We start from the raw sequence: 24,216 nt of genomic DNA on the forward strand, positions 1-24,216 counted from the left end.
CTGTGTCTGAAAACAGCCGAAAGGTAAAACATAATTCAAATGCTTTACTTTTAGCCTTGAAGCAGGTGTTCTATATTAAACTGTGTTAATTCACATACAGAATTAGTAATATAAAATCTCAAAATATTGCAAGAACCAAACACGCATTACATAAACATTAAAAATTCTATATACATTTATTAGTGTTATGAGGGTTTGTTCTTAAATATTATAAGGTCACTTTCAAAGAAATGATAGAAATTTTCACTCAGGGAAGGGACATTCTGTCTGGCTGCCAGGGTTCCATCCCAGCTTCTGTTACGAAAGTTTCATAGAAGAATTTTAAAAATCCAGAAACGAAACTTATGAAGAAATTATTGAACATACCTGGTTCTATGATTTAGCCATTCTTACAGACATAATAACTAAATCTTAAACTTGAGGGAGGGGGGGAGAAGTCTTTGAATTAAAGGGTATTATAAATTCATTTTAAATCAAAATTAATTTTGTGAAAATATTACACAAATATAAGGAATATACATTTTTACCATAATGTAATGCACGTTTCGCCACTTTGAAAATCTGGAGAACTAAAGCATGAAATATAAGAAAACTGAAACAATCATTTGGAAAATCTCATCGAGCTTAAATTAGTTTCTAAATTAGATGTTTTGAGTGTATTTCAAATTAGGCCAACTACTTCATTCACTTCAAACCCATTACATAATACTAGTATTTAAGAAAAATGGTAAATGATTGCGAATATGTTAAATAACAATTCTATTGATCTAGAAATGGAAAAAACTGATTTTCATCCTAATTAAGATCAAGAATATCACAAAAAGCCATTTGAATAGTCCTAGATCAGAAAAATCATGAACTGTTAAACTTTTAAAAAGATAAATTTCTGCTTCCGATCTACTTAAAAATGTGAAAGAGGATTTTCAACAATGAACTTGTTAATATATATGTTTAGATACAGGATAACAAATCAACATCCCAACGACTGCATGGATTTAGCCATAACATGTACCAGAGGGACAAAAACCTCGCAGAAGAAATGCAGTGTTAAATTTCAGATTAAATTATGATTTCCCTGTATTTAACTTCCATCTTGCTGAATTTTTTGTAAATAATACAAGGAGTATAACCTTTTCCTTGACATATTATACCACACATTTTTATACTTTCTGTAACGCATTTATAACTGAAATATTAAAAGTGCACTAGGTAATTGTAACTAGCCAAAATTTTATAAACTCAAAATTGACTCCCAGTAAGTTAAAGTTGCGCATAACTGCACTAAGGTAAGGAATGCAATTTTATTTCTTTGTCTGTATTTGGTTTCATTTTCATATAAAAAGGGTTAAAAATAGGGTTATCTAAGTAACAAAATTTAAACACACATTTTCAGTAAAAATTGCAAAACACATCAAATGCCATTGAAATATACAGCATTTTGAAATGTGGCAAAAAATTTAAATGCAATTTCGTGGAAGAGCTATTACAATTACCTACAAACTAAAATTTTTACCAAAAATTCAAGAAAACCAAGATACTCCTTTTTCTTTCGAAGGAATCAAAGTCATATACTAATGTAGGGATGCTCAACTTATTATACTATAAAACCTAAACATAGGAATGAAATTTTGTCAGCTATGCGAGATGCCCAATACCGAGAAATTCCGTAAATTGTAGAATAGAACCTGTGTCTGAAAAGAGCCGAAAGGTAAAACATAATTCAAATGCTTTACTTTTAGCCTTGAAGCAGGTGTTCTATATTAAACTGTGTTAATTCACATACAGAATTAGTAATATAAAATCTCAAAATATTGCAAGAACCAAACACGCATTATATAAACATTAAAAATTCTATATACATTTATTAGTGTTACGAGGGTTTATTCTTAAATATTATAAGGTCACTTTCAAAGAAATGATAGAAATTTTCACTCAGGGAAGGGACATTCTGTCTGGCTGCCAGGGTTCCATCCCAGCTTCTGTTACAAAAGTTTCATAGAAGAATTTTAAAAATCCAGAAACGAAACTTATGAAGAAATTATTGAACATACCTGGTTCTATGATTTAGCCATTCTTACAGACATAATAACTAAATCTTAAACTTGAGGGAGGGGGGGAGAAGTCTTTGAATTAAAGGGTATTATAAATTCATTTTAAATCAAAATTAATTTTGTGAAAATATTACACAAATATAAGGAATATACATTTTTACCATAATGTAATGCACGTTTCGCCACTTTGAAAATCTGGAGAACTAAAGCATGAAATATAAGAAAACTGAAACAATCATTTGGAAAATCTCATCGAGCTTAAATTAGTTTCTAAATTAGATGTTTTGAGTGTATTTCAAATTAGGCCAACTACTTCATTCACTTCAAACCCATTACATAATACTAGTATTTAAGAAAAATGGTAAATGATTGCGAATATGTTAAATAACAATTCTATTGATCTAGAAATGGAAAAAACTGATTTTCATCCTAATTAAGATCAAAAGAAAGTCCAAAAGAAGTCCAAAAGAAACTTTCAGAGTGCTTTTCAAAACAAAGTTGAAAGTTAATCTGCAGAATTTTACTTCGATAATAATAAAACATCTCTGATCTGATTTCAAAATGAATTTTTATTTATCGAATCAATTTTGAATAGATCTTCGCAAATTGGTTAAAAAAACTTCACAATATGCCAAAATTGTTCAGATTAAGGAAAAAATATAATAAAGTATGCTTAAAACAACTAAAAAAAAGCACATTTTGAGCATCCTTAACAGAAGATAATTTGGCTCCACTAACTTTCTTTACAAGTACACATTAAATTTTTATTTACATTTATTTTTTGTTCAACACTTAACTTTCAATGGTTTTAACAGAAATAGCACTTGAGAGAGACACTCTAAATTCAGAAAAATCTGAAACAAAATTGGTTTATACACAGGCAGTGCAATTAAATTGGCCTGTTGGGAAGAGAAAACCCCGTCGGACAGGGAAAATATTAGGCCACACAGAGAAGAAAATGTTTAGCCTCCTTCTCGTAATGCGAAAGGAGGCCACTTGGGAAAAAATTACACCACAGCAGTAATTTTGAAACCACTACGAAGCAACAGAACTATAACAAATCTCAGACTTCTGATAATTATAGTGTGATTAACAGTTCAACCTCACTTGGAATATTACAAAAGAAAACACCAATTCAGACAATTCAAAATGGAATTCAAAACCTACGAAATTAACGCATAAATGCTACCCTAAACATTAAAACATAATTTGAAGCGTTCATGTAAAATAAATAACTAGTAAAGCTCCAATATAAAGCAACATGTGAAAAGAGACGTACAAATTATAACATTCAAGCATTTCTAGTGGAAATAAAGTTGATATAAAACAAGAATTACCAGCCACAGATGTCCTTTTGCTCTGCATTATTTCTCCGTTCCTTTTCTGTCACGATCTCATGTTCTGCATTCCAAGAGTGCACAAAAATGATGACAAATTACACTAGAAGAGGCCAAAATGGGAAAAAAGGAGTCATTAGATTTTAACTACTTTGATATTAAAGAATAATTATACACAAAGAGAAATATCTAATAATGTTTCTTAATACATAAAAGTTCAAAAGTAGCCTTTCTTGTTTTAAACTCGAGCAATGTGCTACACTGTTACTAAAATCATGACTGCAGTCGATAGAAAAGCAAATGATTTTCCTAATACGACAGAAGTACAGTAAGCGAAAGGGGTTTTTAATGTATGGGTACAACATGAATAACGAAAGAAAAAAAATTTAGACAGTTATTATGGATACACACAATGAAAGGGATAATGATCTTCGAGAAGAGTAAATAATTTCAGCACTGGTAGAATGATGGCACCAAAAGACAATAAGTCGGTAATTTTAAATCACAAATAAACAAAGTAAACTTTACTGTTAGCTTTGAAGCAGGTGTTATATATTAAACTATCTTAATTCACACACAGAATTAGTAACAAAACAGATCAAAATAGAGTAAGAATCAAACTCGCAATATATTAACATTAAAAAAAGCTATACATATATACTTTTAAAGATTTTATTTTTTAAAAAAGGGCACAAAAACACCACTCTAAAAACAGACTTCGAAGAACATCTTGGAAACAAAAGTCATATACCATAAAAGAAATATTTCATTCCGAATTTTAACGTAAGAACCGTTTCTAATTTTGAGTTCTTTACTTAGGTACTCTCATCCAAGAGAGAGGACAGCTTAGTCCAATGTACAAGAAATTATAATGAAATATTACCAGGTCACTTTAATGAAATTATAGCAATATTTCACTCAGGGAAAGAACATATTGTCTAGCTGCCTGGGTTCGATTTAATACAGCAAATTTAATACAGCAAGCCAAAACACATCAAATGCCATTGAAATATACAGCATTTTGAAATGTGGCAAAAAATTTAAATGCAATTTCGTGGAAGAGCTATTACAATTACCTACAAACTAAAATTTTTACCAAAAATTCAAGAAAACCAAGATACTCCTTTTTCTTTCGAAGGAATCAGTCATATACTAATGTAGGGATGCTCAACTTATTGTACTATAAAACCTAAACATAGGAATGAAATTTTGTCAGCTATGCGAGATGCCCAATACCGAGAAATTCCGTAAATTGTAGAATAGAACCTATGTCTGAAAACAGCCGAAAGGTAAAACATAATTCAAATGCTTTACTTTTAGCCTTGAAGCAGGTGTTCTATATTAAACTGTGTTAATTCACATACAGAATTAGTAATATAAAATCTCAAAATATTGCAAGAACCAAACACGCATTACATAAACATTAAAAATTCTATATACATTTATTAGTGTTATGAGGGTTTATTCTTAAATATTATAAGGTCACTTTCAAAGAAATGATAGAAATTTTCACTCAGGGAAGGGACATTCTGTCTGGCTGCCAGGGTTCCATCCCAGCTTCTGTTACAAAAGTTTCAGAGAAGAATTTTAAAAATCCAGAAACGAAACTTATGAAGAAATTATTGAACATACCTGGTTCTATGGTTTAGCCATTCTTACAGACATAATAACTAAATCTTAAACTTGAGGGAGGGGGGGAGAAGTCTTTGAATTAAAGGGTATTATAAATTCATTTTAAATCAAAATTAATTTTGTGAAAATATTACACAAATATAAGGAATATACATTTTTACCATAATGTAATGCACGTTTCGCCACTTTGAAAATCTGGAGAACTAAAGCATGAAATATAAGAAAACTGAAACAATCATTTGGAAAATCTCATCGAGCTTAAATTAGTTTCTAAATTAGATGTTTTGAGTGTATTTCAAATTAGGCCAACTACTTCATTCACTTCAAACCCATTACATAATACTAGTATTTAAGAAAAATGGTAAATGATTGCGAATATGTTAAATAACAATTCTATTGATCTAGAAATGGAAAAAACTGATTTTCATCCTAATTAAGATCAAGAATATCACAAAAAGCCATTTGAATAGTCCTAGATCAGAAAAATCATGAACTGTTAAACTTTTAAAAAGATAAATTTCTGCTTCCGATCTACTTAAAAATGTGAAAGAGGATTTTCAACAATGAACTTGTTAATATATATGTTTAGATACAGGATAACAAATCAACATCCCAACGACTGCATGGATTTAGCCATAACATGTACCAGAGGGACAAAAACCTCGCAGAAGAAATGCAGTGTTAAATTTCAGATTAAAATATGATTTCCCTGTATTTAACTTCCATCTTGCTGAATTTTTTGTAAATAATACAAGGAGTATAACCTTTTCCTTGACATATTATACCACACATTTTTATACTTTCTGTAACGCATTTATAACTGAAATATTAAAAGTGCACTAGGTAATTGTAGCTAGCCAAAATTTTATAAACTCAAAATTGACTCCCAGTAAGTTAAAGTTGCGCATAACTGCACTAAGGTAAGGAATGCAATTTTATTTCTTTGTCTGTATTTCGTTTCATTTTCATATAAAAAGGGTTAAAAATAGGGTTATCTAAGTAACAAAATTTAAACACACATTTTCAGTAAAAATTGCAAAACACATCAAATGCCATTGAAATATACAGCATTTTGAAATGTGGCAAAAAATTTAAATGCAATTTCGTGGAAGAGCTATTACAATTACCTACAAACTAAAATTTTTACCAAAAATTCAAGAAAACCAAGATACTCCTTTTTCTTTCGAAGGAATCAAAGTCATATACTAATGTAGGGATGCTCAACTTATTGTACTATAAAACCTAAACATAGGAATGAAATTTTGTCAGCTATGCGAGATGCCCAATACCGAGAAATTCCGTAAATTGTAGAATAGAACCTGTGTCTGAAAACAGCCGAAAGGTAAAACATAATTTAAATGCTTTACTTTTAGCCTTGAAGCAGGTGTTCTATATTAAACTGTGTTAATTCACATACAGAATTAGTAATATAAAATCTCAAAATATTGCAAGAACCAAACACGCATTATATAAACATTAAAAATTCTATATACATTTATTAGTGTTACGAGGGTTTATTCTTAAATATTATAAGGTCACTTTCAAAGAAATGATAGAAATTTTCACTCAGGGAAGGGACATTCTGTCTGGCTGCCAGGGTTCCATCCCAGCTTCTGTTACAAAAGTTTCATAGAAGAATTTTAAAAATCCAGAAACGAAACTTATGAAGAAATTATTGAACATACCTGGTTCTATGATTTAGCCATTCTTACAGACATAATAACTAAATCTTAAACTTGAGGGAGGGGGGGAGAAGTCTTTGAATTAAAGGGTATTATAAATTCATTTTAAATCAAAATTAATTTTGTGAAAATATTACACAAATATAAGGAATATACATTTTTACCATAATGTAATGCACGTTTCGCCACTTTGAAAATCTGGAGAACTAAAGCATGAAATATAAGAAAACTGAAACAATCATTTGGAAAATCTCATCGAGCTTAAATTAGTTTCTAAATTAGATGTTTTGAGTGTATTTCAAATTAGGCCAACTACTTCATTCACTTCAAACCCATTACATAATACTAGTATTTAAGAAAAATGGTAAATGATTGCGAATATGTTAAATAACAATTCTATTGATCTAGAAATGGAAAAAACTGATTTTCATCCTAATTAAGATCAAGAATATCACAAAAAGCCATTTGAATAGTCCTAGATCAGAAAAATCATGAACTGTTAAACTTTTAAAAAGATAAATTTCTGCTTCCGATCTACTTAAAAATGTGAAAGAGGATTTTCAACAATGAACTTGTTAATATATATGTTTAGATACAGGATAACAAATCAACATCCCAACGACTGCATGGATTTAGCCATAACATGTACCAGAGCGACAAAAACCTCGCAAAAGAAATGCAGTGTTAAATTTCAGATTAAAATATGATTTCCCTGTATTTAACTTCCATCTTGCTGAATTTTTTGTAAATAATACAAGGAGTATAACCTTTTCCTTGACATATTATACCACACATTTTTATACTTTCTGTAACGCATTTATAACTGAAATATTAAAAGTGCACTAGGTAATTGTAGCTAGCCAAAATTTTATAAACTCAAAATTGACTCCCAGTAAGTTAAAGTTGCGCATAACTGCACTAAGGTAAGGAATGCAATTTTATTTCTTTGTCTGTATTTCGTTTCATTTTCATATAAAAAGGGTTAAAAATAGGGTTGTCTAAGTAACAAAATTTAAACACACATTTTCAGTAAAAATTGCAAAACACATCAAATGCCATTGAAATATACAGCATTTTGAAATGTGGCAAAAAATTTAAATGCAATTTCGTGGAAGAGCTATTACAATTACCTACAAACTAAAATTTTTACCAAAAATTCAAGAAAACCAAGATACTCCTTTTTCTTTCGAAGGAATCAAAGTCATATACTAATGTAGGGATGCTCAACTTATTGTACTATAAAACCTAAACATAGGAATGAAATTTTGTCAGCTATGCGAGATGCCCAATACCGAGAAATTCCGTAAATTGTAGAATAGAACCTGTGTCTGAAAAGAGCCGAAAGGTAAAACATAATTCAAATGCTTTACTTTTAGCCTTGAAGCAGGTGTTCTATATTAAACTGTGTTAATTCACATACAGAATTAGTAATATAAAATCTCAAAATATTGCAAGAACCAAACACGCATTATATAAACATTAAAAATTCTATATACATTTATTAGTGTTACGAGGGTTTATTCTTAAATATTATAAGGTCACTTTCAAAGAAATGATAGAAATTTTCACTCAGGAAAGGGACATTCTGCCTGGCTGCCAGGGTTCCATTCCAGCTTCTGTTACAAAAGTTTCAGAGAAGAATTTTAAAAATCCAGAAACGAAACTTATGAAGAAATTATTGAACATACCTGGTTCTATGATTTAGCCATTCTTACAGACATAATAACTAAATCTTAAACTTGAGGGAGGGGGGGAGAAGTCTTTGAATTAAAGGGTATTATAAATTCATTTTAGATCAAAATTAATTTTGTGAAAATATTACACAAATATAAGGAATATACATTTTTACCATAATGTAATGCACGTTTCGCCACTTTGAAAATCTGGAGAACTAAAGCATGAAATATAAGAAAACTGAAACAATCATTTGGAAAATCTCATCGAGCTTAAATTAGTTTCTAAATTAGATGTTTTGAGTGTATTTCAAATTAGGCCAACTACTTCATTCACTTCAAACCCATTACATAATACTAGTATTTAAGAAAAATGGTAAATGATTGCGAATATGTTAAATAACAATTCTATTGATCTAGAAATGGAAAAAACTGATTTTCATCCTAATTAAGATCAAAAGAAAGTCCAAAAGAAGTCCAAAAGAAACTTTCAGAGTGCTTTTCAAAACAAAGTTGAAAGTTAATCTGCAGAATTTTACTTCGATAATAATAAAACATCTCTGATCTGATTTCAAAATGAATTTTTATTTATCGAATCAATTTTGAATAGATCTTCGCAAATTGGTTAAAAAAACTTCACAATATGCCAAAATTGTTCAGATTAAGGAAAAAATATAATAAAGTATGCTTAAAACAACTAAAAAAAAGCACATTTTGAGCATCCTTAACAGAAGATAATTTGGCTCCACTAACTTTCTTTACAAGTACACATTAAATTTTTATTTACATTTATTTTTTGTTCAACACTTAACTTTCAATGGTTTTAACAGAAATAGCACTTGAGAGAGACACTCTAAATTCAGAAAAATCTGAAACAAAATTGGTTTATACACAGGCAGTGCAATTAAATTGGCCTGTTGGGAAGAGAAAACCCCGTCGGACAGGGAAAATATTAGGCCACACAGAGAAGAAAATGTTTAGCCTCCTTCTCGTAATGCGAAAGGAGGCCACTTGGGAAAAAATTACACCACAGCAGTAATTTTGAAACCACTACGAAGCAACAGAACTATAACAAATCTCAGACTTCTGATAATTATAGTGTGATTAACAGTTCAACCTCACTTGGAATATTACAAAAGAAAACACCAATTCAGACAATTCAAAATGGAATTCAAAACCTACGAAATTAACGCATAAATGCTACCCTAAACATTAAAACATAATTTGAAGCGTTCATGTAAAATAAATAACTAGTAAAGCTCCAATATAAAGCAACATGTGAAAAGAGACGTACAAATTATAACATTCAAGCATTTCTAGTGGAAATAAAGTTGATATAAAACAAGAATTACCAGCCACAGATGTCCTTTTGCTCTGCATTATTTCTCCGTTCCTTTTCTGTCACGATCTCATGTTCTGCATTCCAAGAGTGCACAAAAATGATGACAAATTACACTAGAAGAGGCCAAAATGGGAAAAAAGGAGTCATTAGATTTTAACTACTTTGATATTAAAGAATAATTATACACAAAGAGAAATATCTAATAATGTTTCTTAATACATAAAAGTTCAAAAGTAGCCTTTCTTGTTTTAAACTCGAGCAATGTGCTACACTGTTACTAAAATCATGACTGCAGTCGATAGAAAAGCAAATGATTTTCCTAATACGACAGAAGTACAGTAAGCGAAAGGGGTTTTTAATGTATGGGTACAACATGAATAACGAAAGAAAAAAAATTTAGACAGTTATTATGGATACACACAATGAAAGGGATAATGATCTTCGAGAAGAGTAAATAATTTCAGCACTGGTAGAATGATGGCACCAAAAGACAATAAGTCGGTAATTTTAAATCACAAATAAACAAAGTAAACTTTACTGTTAGCTTTGAAGCAGGTGTTATATATTAAACTATCTTAATTCACACACAGAATTAGTAACAAAACAGATCAAAATAGAGTAAGAATCAAACTCGCAATATATTAACATTAAAAAAAGCTATACATATATACTTTTAAAGATTTTATTTTTTAAAAAAGGGCACAAAAACACCACTCTAAAAACAGACTTCGAAGAACATCTTGGAAACAAAAGTCATATACCATAAAAGAAATATTTCATTCCGAATTTTAACGTAAGAACCGTTTCTAATTTTGAGTTCTTTACTTAGGTACTCTCATCCAAGAGAGAGGACAGCTTAGTCCAATGTACAAGAAATTATAATGAAATATTACCAGGTCACTTTAATGAAATTATAGCAATATTTCACTCAGGGAAAGAACATATTGTCTAGCTGCCTGGGTTCGATTTAATACAGCAAATTTAATACAGCAAGCCAAAACACATCAAATGCCATTGAAATATACAGCATTTTGAAATGTGGCAAAAAATTTAAATGCAATTTCGTGGAAGAGCTATTACAATTACCTACAAACTAAAATTTTTACCAAAAATTCAAGAAAACCAAGATACTCCTTTTTCTTTCGAAGGAATCAGTCATATACTAATGTAGGGATGCTCAACTTATTGTACTATAAAACCTAAACATAGGAATGAAATTTTGTCAGCTATGCGAGATGCCCAATACCGAGAAATTCCGTAAATTGTAGAATAGAACCTATGTCTGAAAACAGCCGAAAGGTAAAACATAATTCAAATGCTTTACTTTTAGCCTTGAAGCAGGTGTTCTATATTAAACTGTGTTAATTCACATACAGAATTAGTAATATAAAATCTCAAAATATTGCAAGAACCAAACACGCATTACATAAACATTAAAAATTCTATATACATTTATTAGTGTTATGAGGGTTTATTCTTAAATATTATAAGGTCACTTTCAAAGAAATGATAGAAATTTTCACTCAGGGAAGGGACATTCTGTCTGGCTGCCAGGGTTCCATCCCAGCTTCTGTTACAAAAGTTTCAGAGAAGAATTTTAAAAATCCAGAAACGAAACTTATGAAGAAATTATTGAACATACCTGGTTCTATGGTTTAGCCATTCTTACAGACATAATAACTAAATCTTAAACTTGAGGGAGGGGGGGAGAAGTCTTTGAATTAAAGGGTATTATAAATTCATTTTAAATCAAAATTAATTTTGTGAAAATATTACACAAATATAAGGAATATACATTTTTACCATAATGTAATGCACGTTTCGCCACTTTGAAAATCTGGAGAACTAAAGCATGAAATATAAGAAAACTGAAACAATCATTTGGAAAATCTCATCGAGCTTAAATTAGTTTCTAAATTAGATGTTTTGAGTGTATTTCAAATTAGGCCAACTACTTCATTCACTTCAAACCCATTACATAATACTAGTATTTAAGAAAAATGGTAAATGATTGCGAATATGTTAAATAACAATTCTATTGATCTAGAAATGGAAAAAACTGATTTTCATCCTAATTAAGATCAAGAATATCACAAAAAGCCATTTGAATAGTCCTAGATCAGAAAAATCATGAACTGTTAAACTTTTAAAAAGATAAATTTCTGCTTCCGATCTACTTAAAAATGTGAAAGAGGATTTTCAACAATGAACTTGTTAATATATATGTTTAGATACAGGATAACAAATCAACATCCCAACGACTGCATGGATTTAGCCATAACATGTACCAGAGGGACAAAAACCTCGCAGAAGAAATGCAGTGTTAAATTTCAGATTAAAATATGATTTCCCTGTATTTAACTTCCATCTTGCTGAATTTTTTGTAAATAATACAAGGAGTATAACCTTTTCCTTGACATATTATACCACACATTTTTATACTTTCTGTAACGCATTTATAACTGAAATATTAAAAGTGCACTAGGTAATTGTAGCTAGCCAAAATTTTATAAACTCAAAATTGACTCCCAGTAAGTTAAAGTTGCGCATAACTGCACTAAGGTAAGGAATGCAATTTTATTTCTTTGTCTGTATTTCGTTTCATTTTCATATAAAAAGGGTTAAAAATAGGGTTATCTAAGTAACAAAATTTAAACACACATTTTCAGTAAAAATTGCAAAACACATCAAATGCCATTGAAATATACAGCATTTTGAAATGTGGCAAAAAATTTAAATGCAATTTCGTGGAAGAGCTATTACAATTACCTACAAACTAAAATTTTTACCAAAAATTCAAGAAAACCAAGATACTCCTTTTTCTTTCGAAGGAATCAAAGTCATATACTAATGTAGGGATGCTCAACTTATTGTACTATAAAACCTAAACATAGGAATGAAATTTTGTCAGCTATGCGAGATGCCCAATACCGAGAAATTCCGTAAATTGTAGAATAGAACCTGTGTCTGAAAACAGCCGAAAGGTAAAACATAATTTAAATGCTTTACTTTTAGCCTTGAAGCAGGTGTTCTATATTAAACTGTGTTAATTCACATACAGAATTAGTAATATAAAATCTCAAAATATTGCAAGAACCAAACACGCATTATATAAACATTAAAAATTCTATATACATTTATTAGTGTTACGAGGGTTTATTCTTAAATATTATAAGGTCACTTTCAAAGAAATGATAGAAATTTTCACTCAGGGAAGGGACATTCTGTCTGGCTGCCAGGGTTCCATCCCAGCTTCTGTTACAAAAGTTTCATAGAAGAATTTTAAAAATCCAGAAACGAAACTTATGAAGAAATTATTGAACATACCTGGTTCTATGATTTAGCCATTCTTACAGACATAATAACTAAATCTTAAACTTGAGGGAGGGGGGGAGAAGTCTTTGAATTAAAGGGTATTATAAATTCATTTTAAATCAAAATTAATTTTGTGAAAATATTACACAAATATAAGGAATATACATTTTTACCATAATGTAATGCACGTTTCGCCACTTTGAAAATCTGGAGAACTAAAGCATGAAATATAAGAAAACTGAAACAATCATTTGGAAAATCTCATCGAGCTTAAATTAGTTTCTAAATTAGATGTTTTGAGTGTATTTCAAATTAGGCCAACTACTTCATTCACTTCAAACCCATTACATAATACTAGTATTTAAGAAAAATGGTAAATGATTGCGAATATGTTAAATAACAATTCTATTGATCTAGAAATGGAAAAAACTGATTTTCATCCTAATTAAGATCAAGAATATCACAAAAAGCCATTTGAATAGTCCTAGATCAGAAAAATCATGAACTGTTAAACTTTTAAAAAGATAAATTTCTGCTTCCGATCTACTTAAAAATGTGAAAGAGGATTTTCAACAATGAACTTGTTAATATATATGTTTAGATACAGGATAACAAATCAACATCCCAACGACTGCATGGATTTAGCCATAACATGTACCAGAGCGACAAAAACCTCGCAAAAGAAATGCAGTGTTAAATTTCAGATTAAAATATGATTTCCCTGTATTTAACTTCCATCTTGCTGAATTTTTTGTAAATAATACAAGGAGTATAACCTTTTCCTTGACATATTATACCACACATTTTTATACTTTCTGTAACGCATTTATAACTGAAATATTAAAAGTGCACTAGGTAATTGTAGCTAGCCAAAATTTTATAAACTCAAAATTGACTCCCAGTAAGTTAAAGTTGCGCATAACTGCACTAAGGTAAGGAATGCAATTTTATTTCTTTGTCTGTATTTCGTTTCATTTTCATATAAAAAGGGTTAAAAATAGGGTTGTCTAAGTAACAAAATTTAAACACACATTTTCAGTAAAAATTGCAAAACACATCAAATGCCATTGAAATATACAGCATTTTGAAATGTGGCAAAAAATTTAAATGCAATTTCGTGGAAGAGCTATTACAATTACCTACAAACTAAAATTTTTACCAAAAATTCAAGAAAACCAAGATACTCCTTTTTCTTTCGAAGGAATCAAAGTCATATACTAATGTAGGGATGCTCAACTTATTGTACTATAAAACCTAAACATAGGAATGAAATTTTGTCAGCTATGCGAGATGCCCAATACCGAGAAATTCCGTAAATTGTAGAATAGAACCTGTGTCTGAAAAGAGCCGAAAGGTAAAACATAATTCAAATGCTTTACTTTTAGCCTTGAAGCAGGTGTTCTATATTAAACTGTGTTAATTCACATACAGAATTAGTAATATAAAATCTCAAAATATTGCAAGAACCAAACACGCATTATATAAACATTAAAAATTCTATATACATTTATTAGTGTTACGAGGGTTTATTCTTAAATATTATAAGGTCACTTTCAAAGAAATGATAGAAATTTTCACTCAGGAAAGGGACATTCTGCCTGGCTGCCAGGGTTCCATTCCAGCTTCTGTTACAAAAGTTTCAGAGAAGAATTTTAAAAATCCAGAAACGAAACTTATGAAGAAATTATTGAACATACCTGGTTCTATGATTTAGCCATTCTTACAGACATAATAACTAAATCTTAAACTTGAGGGAGGGGGGGAGAAGTCTTTGAATTAAAGGGTATTATAAATTCATTTTAGATCAAAATTAATTTTGTGAAAATATTACACAAATATAAGGAATATACATTTTTACCATAATGTAATGCACGTTTCGCCACTTTGAAAATCTGGAGAACTAAAGCATGAAATATAAGAAAACTGAAACAATCATTTGGAAAATCTCATCGAGCTTAAATTAGTTTCTAAATTAGATGTTTTGAGTGTATTTCAAATTAGGCCAACTACTTCATTCACTTCAAACCCATTACATAATACTAGTATTTAAGAAAAATGGTAAATGATTGCGAATATGTTAAATAACAATTCTATTGATCTAGAAATGGAAAAAACTGATTTTCATCCTAATTAAGATCAAGAATATCACAAAAAGCCATTTGAATAGTCCTAGATCAGAAAAATCATGAACTGTTAAACTTTTAAAAAGATAAATTTCTGCTTCCGATCTACTTAAAAATGTGAAAGAGGATTTTCAACAATGAACTTGTTAATATATATGTTTAGATACAGGATAACAAATCAACATCCCAACGACTGCATGGATTTAGCCATAACATGTACCAGAGCGACAAAAACCTCGCAAAAGAAATGCAGTGTTAAATTTCAGATTAAAATATGATTTCCCTGTATTTAACTTCCATCTTGCTGAATTTTTTGTAAATAATACAAGGAGTATAACCTTTTCCTTGACATATTATACCACACATTTTTATACTTTCTGTAACGCATTTATAACTGAAATATTAAAAGTGCACTAGGTAATTGTAGCTAGCCAAAATTTTATAAACTCAAAATTGACTCCCAGTAAGTTAAAGTTGCGCATAACTGCACTAAGGTAAGGAATGCAATTTTATTTCTTTGTCTGTATTTCGTTTCATTTTCATATAAAAAGGGTTAAAAATAGGGTTGTCTAAGTAACAAAATTTAAACACACATTTTCAGTAAAAATTGCAAAACACATCAAATGCCATTGAAATATACAGCATTTTGAAATGTGGCAAAAAATTTAAATGCAATTTCGTGGAAGAGCTATTACAATTACCTACAAACTAAAATTTTTACCAAAAATTCAAGAAAACCAAGATACTCCTTTTTCTTTCGAAGGAATCAAAGTCATATACTAATGTAGGGATGCTCAACTTATTGTACTATAAAACCTAAACATAGGAATGAAATTTTGTCAGCTATGCGAGATGCCCAATACCGAGAAATTCCGTAAATTGTAGAATAGAACCTGTGTCTGAAAAGAGCCGAAAGGTAAAACATAATTCAAATGCTTTACTTTTAGCCTTGAAGCAGGTGTTCTATATTAAACTGTGTTAATTCACATACAGAATTAGTAATATAAAATCTCAAAATATTGCAAGAACCAAACACGCATTATATAAACATTAAAAATTCTATATACATTTATTAGTGTTACGAGGGTTTATTCTTAAATATTATAAGGTCACTTTCAAAGAAATGATAGAAATTTTCACTCAGGAAAGGGACATTCTGCCTGGCTGCCAGGGTTCCATTCCAGCTTCTGTTACAAAAGTTTCAGAGAAGAATTTTAAAAATCCAGAAACGAAACTTATGAAGAAATTATTGAACATACCTGGTTCTATGATTTAGCCATTCTTACAGACATAATAACTAAATCTTAAACTTGAGGGAGGGGGGGAGAAGTCTTTGAATTAAAGGGTATTATAAATTCATTTTAGATCAAAATTAATTTTGTGAAAATATTACACAAATATAAGGAATATACATTTTTACCATAATGTAATGCACGTTTCGCCACTTTGAAAATCTGGAGAACTAAAGCATGAAATATAAGAAAACTGAAACAATCATTTGGAAAATCTCATCGAGCTTAAATTAGTTTCTAAATTAGATGTTTTGAGTGTATTTCAAATTAGGCCAACTACTTCATTCACTTCAAACCCATTACATAATACTAGTATTTAAGAAAAATGGTAAATGATTGCGAATATGTTAAATAACAATTCTATTGATCTAGAAATGGAAAAAACTGATTTTCATCCTAATTAAGATCAAAAGAAAGTCCAAAAGAAGTCCAAAAGAAACTTTCAGAGTGCTTTTCAAAACAAAGTTGAAACTTAATCTGCAGAATTTTACTTCGATAATAATAAAACATCTCTGATCTGATTTCAAAATGAATTTTTATTTATCGAATCAATTTTGAATAGATCTTCGCAAATTGGTTAAAAAAACTTCACAATATGCCAAAATTGTTCAGATTAAGGAAAAAATATAATAAAGTATGCTTAAAACAACTAAAAAAAAGCACATTTTGAGCATCCTTAACAGAAGATAATTTGGCTCCACTAACTTTCTTTACAAGTACACATTAAATTTTTATTTACATTTATTTTTTGTTCAACACTTAACTTTCTATGGTTTTAACAGAAATAGCACTTGAGAGAGACACTCTAAATTCAGAAAAATCTGAAACAAAATTGGTTTATACACAGGCAGTGCAATTAAATTGGCCTGTTGGGAAGAGAAAACCCCGTCGGACAGGGAAAATATTAGGCCACACAGAGAAGAAAATGTTTAGCCTCCTTCTCGTAATGCGAAAGGAGGCCACTTGGGAAAAAATTACACCACAGCAGTAATTTTGAAACCACTACGAAGCAACAGAACTCTAACAAATCTCAGACTTCTGATAATTATAGTGTGATTAACAGTTCAACCTCACTTGGAATATTACAAAAGAAAACACCAATTCAGACAATTCAAAATGGAATTCAAAACCTACGAAATTAACGCATAAATGCTACCCTAAACATTAAAACATAATTTGAAGCGTTCATGTAAAATAAATAACTAGTAAAGCTCAAATATAAAGCAACATGTGAAAAGAGACGTACAAATTATAACATTCAAGCATTTCTAGTGGAAATAAAGTTGATATAAAACAAGAATTACCAGCCACAGATGTCCTTTTGCTCTGCATTATTTCTCCGTTCCTTTTCTGTCACGATCTCATGTTCTGCATTCCAAGAGTGCACAAAAATGATGACAAATTACACTAGAAGAGGCCAAAATGGGAAAAAAGGAGTCATTAGATTTTAACTACTTTGATATTAAAGAATAATTATACACAAAGAGAAATATCTAATAATGTTTCTTAATACATAAAAGTTCAAAAGTAGCCTTTCTTGTTTTAAACTCGAGCAATGTGCTACACTGTTACTAAAATCATGACTGCAGTCGATAGAAAAGCAAATGATTTTCCTAATACGACAGAAGTACAGTAAGCGAAAGGGGTTTTTAATGTATGGGTACAACATGAATAACGAAAGAAAAAAAATTTAGACAGTTATTATGGATACACACAATGAAAGGGATAATGATCTTCGAGAAGAGTAAATAATTTCAGCACTGGTAGAATGATGGCACCAAAAGACAATAAGTCGGTAATTTTAAATCACAAATAAACAAAGTAAACTTTACTGTTAGCTTTGAAGCAGGTGTTATATATTAAACTATCTTAATTCACACACAGAATTAGTAACAAAACAGATCAAAATAGAGTAAGAATCAAACTCGCAATATATTAACATTAAAAAAAGCTATACATATATACTTTTAAAGATTTTATTTTTTAAAAAAGGGCACAAAAACACCACTCTAAAAACAGACTTCGAAGAACATCTTGGAAACAAAAGTCATATACCATAAAAGAAATATTTCATTCCGAATTTTAACGTAAGAACCGTTTCTAATTTTGAGTTCTTTACTTAGGTACTCTCATCCAAGAGAGAGGACAGCTTAGTCCAATGTACAAGAAATTATAATGAAATATTACCAGGTCACTTTAATGAAATTATAGCAATATTTCACTCAGGGAAAGAACATATTGTCTAGCTGCCTGGGTTCGATTTAATACAGCAAATTTAATACAGCAAGCCAAAACACATCAAATGCCATTGAAATATACAGCATTTTGAAATGTGGCAAAAAATTTAAATGCAATTTCGTGGAAGAGCTATTACAATTACCTACAAACTAAAATTTTTACCAAAAATTCAAGAAAACCAAGATACTCCTTTTTCTTTCGAAGGAATCAGTCATATACTAATGTAGGGATGCTCAACTTATTGTACTATAAAACCTAAACATAGGAATGAAATTTTGTCAGCTATGCGAGATGCCCAATACCGAGAAATTCCGTAAATTGTAGAATAGAACCTATGTCTGAAAACAGCCGAAAGGTAAAACATAATTCAAATGCTTTACTTTTAGCCTTGAAGCAGGTGTTCTATATTAAACTGTGTTAATTCACATACAGAATTAGTAATATAAAATCTCAAAATATTGCAAGAACCAAACACGCATTACATAAACATTAAAAATTCTATATACATTTATTAGTGTTATGAGGGTTTATTCTTAAATATTATAAGGTCACTTTCAAAGAAATGATAGAAATTTTCACTCAGGGAAGGGACATTCTGTCTGGCTGCCAGGGTTCCATCCCAGCTTCTGTTACAAAAGTTTCAGAGAAGAATTTTAAAAATCCAGAAACGAAACTTATGAAGAAATTATTGAACATACCTGGTTCTATGGTTTAGCCATTCTTACAGACATAATAACTAAATCTTAAACTTGAGGGAGGGGGGGAGAAGTCTTTGAATTAAAGGGTATTATAAATTCATTTTAAATCAAAATTAATTTTGTGAAAATATTACACAAATATAAGGAATATACATTTTTACCATAATGTAATGCACGTTTCGCCACTTTGAAAATCTGGAGAACTAAAGCATGAAATATAAGAAAACTGAAACAATCATTTGGAAAATCTCATCGAGCTTAAATTAGTTTCTAAATTAGATGTTTTGAGTGTATTTCAAATTAGGCCAACTACTTCATTCACTTCAAACCCATTACATAATACTAGTATTTAAGAAAAATGGTAAATGATTGCGAATATGTTAAATAACAATTCTATTGATCTAGAAATGGAAAAAACTGATTTTCATCCTAATTAAGATCAAGAATATCACAAAAAGCCATTTGAATAGTCCTAGATCAGAAAAATCATGAACTGTTAAACTTTTAAAAAGATAAATTTCTGCTTCCGATCTACTTAAAAATGTGAAAGAGGATTTTCAACAATGAACTTGTTAATATATATGTTTAGATACAGGATAACAAATCAACATCCCAACGACTGCATGGATTTAGCCATAACATGTACCAGAGGGACAAAAACCTCGCAGAAGAAATGCAGTGTTAAATTTCAGATTAAAATATGATTTCCCTGTATTTAACTTCCATCTTGCTGAATTTTTTGTAAATAATACAAGGAGTATAACCTTTTCCTTGACATATTATACCACACATTTTTATACTTTCTGTAACGCATTTATAACTGAAATATTAAAAGTGCACTAGGTAATTGTAGCTAGCCAAAATTTTATAAACTCAAAATTGACTCCCAGTAAGTTAAAGTTGCGCATAACTGCACTAAGGTAAGGAATGCAATTTTATTTCTTTGTCTGTATTTCGTTTCATTTTCATATAAAAAGGGTTAAAAATAGGGTTATCTAAGTAACAAAATTTAAACACACATTTTCAGTAAAAATTGCAAAACACATCAAATGCCATTGAAATATACAGCATTTTGAAATGTGGCAAAAAATTTAAATGCAATTTCGTGGAAGAGCTATTACAATTACCTACAAACTAAAATTTTTACCAAAAATTCAAGAAAACCAAGATACTCCTTTTTCTTTCGAAGGAATCAAAGTCATATACTAATGTAGGGATGCTCAACTTATTGTACTATAAAACCTAAACATAGGAATGAAATTTTGTCAGCTATGCGAGATGCCCAATACCGAGAAATTCCGTAAATTGTAGAATAGAACCTGTGTCTGAAAACAGCCGAAAGGTAAAACATAATTTAAATGCTTTACTTTTAGCCTTGAAGCAGGTGTTCTATATTAAACTGTGTTAATTCACATACAGAATTAGTAATATAAAATCTCAAAATATTGCAAGAACCAAACACGCATTATATAAACATTAAAAATTCTATATACATTTATTAGTGTTACGAGGGTTTATTCTTAAATATTATAAGGTCACTTTCAAAGAAATGATAGAAATTTTCACTCAGGGAAGGGACATTCTGTCTGGCTGCCAGGGTTCCATCCCAGCTTCTGTTACAAAAGTTTCATAGAAGAATTTTAAAAATCCAGAAACGAAACTTATGAAGAAATTATTGAACATACCTGGTTCTATGATTTAGCCATTCTTACAGACATAATAACTAAATCTTAAACTTGAGGGAGGGGGGGAGAAGTCTTTGAATTAAAGGGTATTATAAATTCATTTTAAATCAAAATTAATTTTGTGAAAATATTACACAAATATAAGGAATATACATTTTTACCATAATGTAATGCACGTTTCGCCACTTTGAAAATCTGGAGAACTAAAGCATGAAATATAAGAAAACTGAAACAATCATTTGGAAAATCTCATCGAGCTTAAATTAGTTTCTAAATTAGATGTTTTGAGTGTATTTCAAATTAGGCCAACTACTTCATTCACTTCAAACCCATTACATAATACTAGTATTTAAGAAAAATGGTAAATGATTGCGAATATGTTAAATAACAATTCTATTGATCTAGAAATGGAAAAAACTGATTTTCATCCTAATTAAGATCAAGAATATCACAAAAAGCCATTTGAATAGTCCTAGATCAGAAAAATCATGAACTGTTAAACTTTTAAAAAGATAAATTTCTGCTTCCGATCTACTTAAAAATGTGAAAGAGGATTTTCAACAATGAACTTGTTAATATATATGTTTAGATACAGGATAACAAATCAACATCCCAACGACTGCATGGATTTAGCCATAACATGTACCAGAGGGACAAAAACCTCGCAAAAGAAATGCAGTGTTAAATTTCAGATTAAAATATGATTTCCCTGTATTTAACTTCCATCTTGCTGAATTTTTTGTAAATAATACAAGGAGTATAACCTTTTCCTTGACATATTATACCACACATTTTTATACTTTCTGTAACGCATTTATAACTGAAATATTAAAAGTGCACTAGGTAATTGTAGCTAGCCAAAATTTTATAAACTCAAAATTGACTCCCAGTAAGTTAAAGTTGCGCATAACTGCACTAAGGTAAGGAATGCAATTTTATTTCTTTGTCTGTATTTCGTTTCATTTTCATATAAAAAGGGTTAAAAATAGGGTTGTCTAAGTAACAAAATTTAAACACACATTTTCAGTAAAAATTGCAAAACACATCAAATGCCATTGAAATATACAGCATTTTGAAATGTGGCAAAAAATTTAAATGCAATTTCGTGGAAGAGCTATTACAATTACCTACAAACTAAAATTTTTACCAAAAATTCAAGAAAACCAAGATACTCCTTTTTCTTTCGAAGGAATCAAAGTCATATACTAATGTAGGGATGCTCAACTTATTGTACTATAAAACCTAAACATAGGAATGAAATTTTGTCAGCTATGCGAGATGCCCAATACCGAGAAATTCCGTAAATTGTAGAATAGAACCTGTGTCTGAAAAGAGCCGAAAGGTAAAACATAATTCAAATGCTTTACTTTTAGCCTTGAAGCAGGTGTTCTATATTAAACTGTGTTAATTCACATACAGAATTAGTAATATAAAATCTCAAAATATTGCAAGAACCAAACACGCATTATATAAACATTAAAAATTCTATATACATTTATTAGTGTTACGAGGGTTTATTCTTAAATATTATAAGGTCACTTTCAAAGAAATGATAAAATTTTCACTCAGGAAAGGGACATTCTGCCTGGCTGCCAGGGTTCCATTCCAGCTTCTGTTACAAAAGTTTCAGAGAAGAATTTTAAAAATCCAGAAACGAAACTTATGAAGAAATTATTGAACATACCTGGTTCTATGATTTAGCCATTCTTACAGACATAATAACTAAATCTTAAACTTGAGGGAGGGGGGGAGAAGTCTTTGAATTAAAGGGTATTATAAATTCATTTTAGATCAAAATTAATTTTGTGAAAATATTACACAAATATAAGGAATATACATTTTTACCATAATGTAATGCACGTTTCGCCACTTTGAAAATCTGGAGAACTAAAGCATGAAATATAAGAAAACTGAAACAATCATTTGGAAAATCTCATCGAGCTTAAATTAGTTTCTAAATTAGATGTTTTGAGTGTATTTCAAATTAGGCCAACTACTTCATTCACTTCAAACCCATTACATAATACTAGTATTTAAGAAAAATGGTAAATGATTGCGAATATGTTAAATAACAATTCTATTGATCTAGAAATGGAAAAAACTGATTTTCATCCTAATTAAGATCAAGAATATCACAAAAAGCCATTTGAATAGTCCTAGATCAGAAAAATCATGAACTGTTAAACTTTTAAAAAGATAAATTTCTGCTTCCGATCTACTTAAAAATGTGAAAGAGGATTTTCAACAATGAACTTGTTAATATATATGTTTAGATACAGGATAACAAATCAACATCCCAACGACTGCATGGATTTAGCCATAACATGTACCAGAGGGACAAAAACCTCGCAGAAGAAATGCAGTGTTAAATTTCAGATTAAAATATGATTTCCCTGTATTTAACTTCCATCTTGCTGAATTTTTTGTAAATAATACAAGGAGTATAACCTTTTCCTTGACATATTATACCACACATTTTTATACTTTCTGTAACGCATTTATAACTGAAATATTAAAAGTGCACTAGGTAATTGTAGCTAGCCAAAATTTTATAAACTCAAAATTGACTCCCAGTAAGTTAAAGTTGCGCATAACTGCACTAAGGTAAGGAATGCAATTTTATTTCTTTGTCTGTATTTCGTTTCATTTTCATATAAAAAGGGTTAAAAATAGGGTTATCTAAGTAACAAAATTTAAACACACATTTTCAGTAAAAATTGCAAAACACATCAAATGCCATTGAAATATACAGCATTTTGAAATGTGGCAAAAAATTTAAATGCAATTTCGTGGAAGAGCTATTACAATTACCTACAAACTAAAATTTTTACCAAAAATTCAAGAAAACCAAGATACTCCTTTTTCTTTCGAAGGAATCAAAGTCATATACTAATGTAGGGATGCTCAACTTATTGTACTATAAAACCTAAACATAGGAATGAAATTTTGTCAGCTATGCGAGATGCCCAATACCGAGAAATTCCGTAAATTGTAGAATAGAACCTGTGTCTGAAAACAGCCGAAAGGTAAAACATAATTTAAATGCTTTACTTTTAGCCTTGAAGCAGGTGTTCTATATTAAACTGTGTTAATTCACATACAGAATTAGTAATATAAAATCTCAAAATATTGCAAGAACCAAACACGC

This window comes from Stegodyphus dumicola, chromosome X2 (genome assembly GCF_044657685.1).
Source record: "Stegodyphus dumicola isolate Sdum_Otavi_A_Nest chromosome X2, ASM4465768v1".
NCBI classification, from domain to species: Eukaryota; Metazoa; Arthropoda; class Arachnida; order Araneae; family Eresidae; genus Stegodyphus; species Stegodyphus dumicola.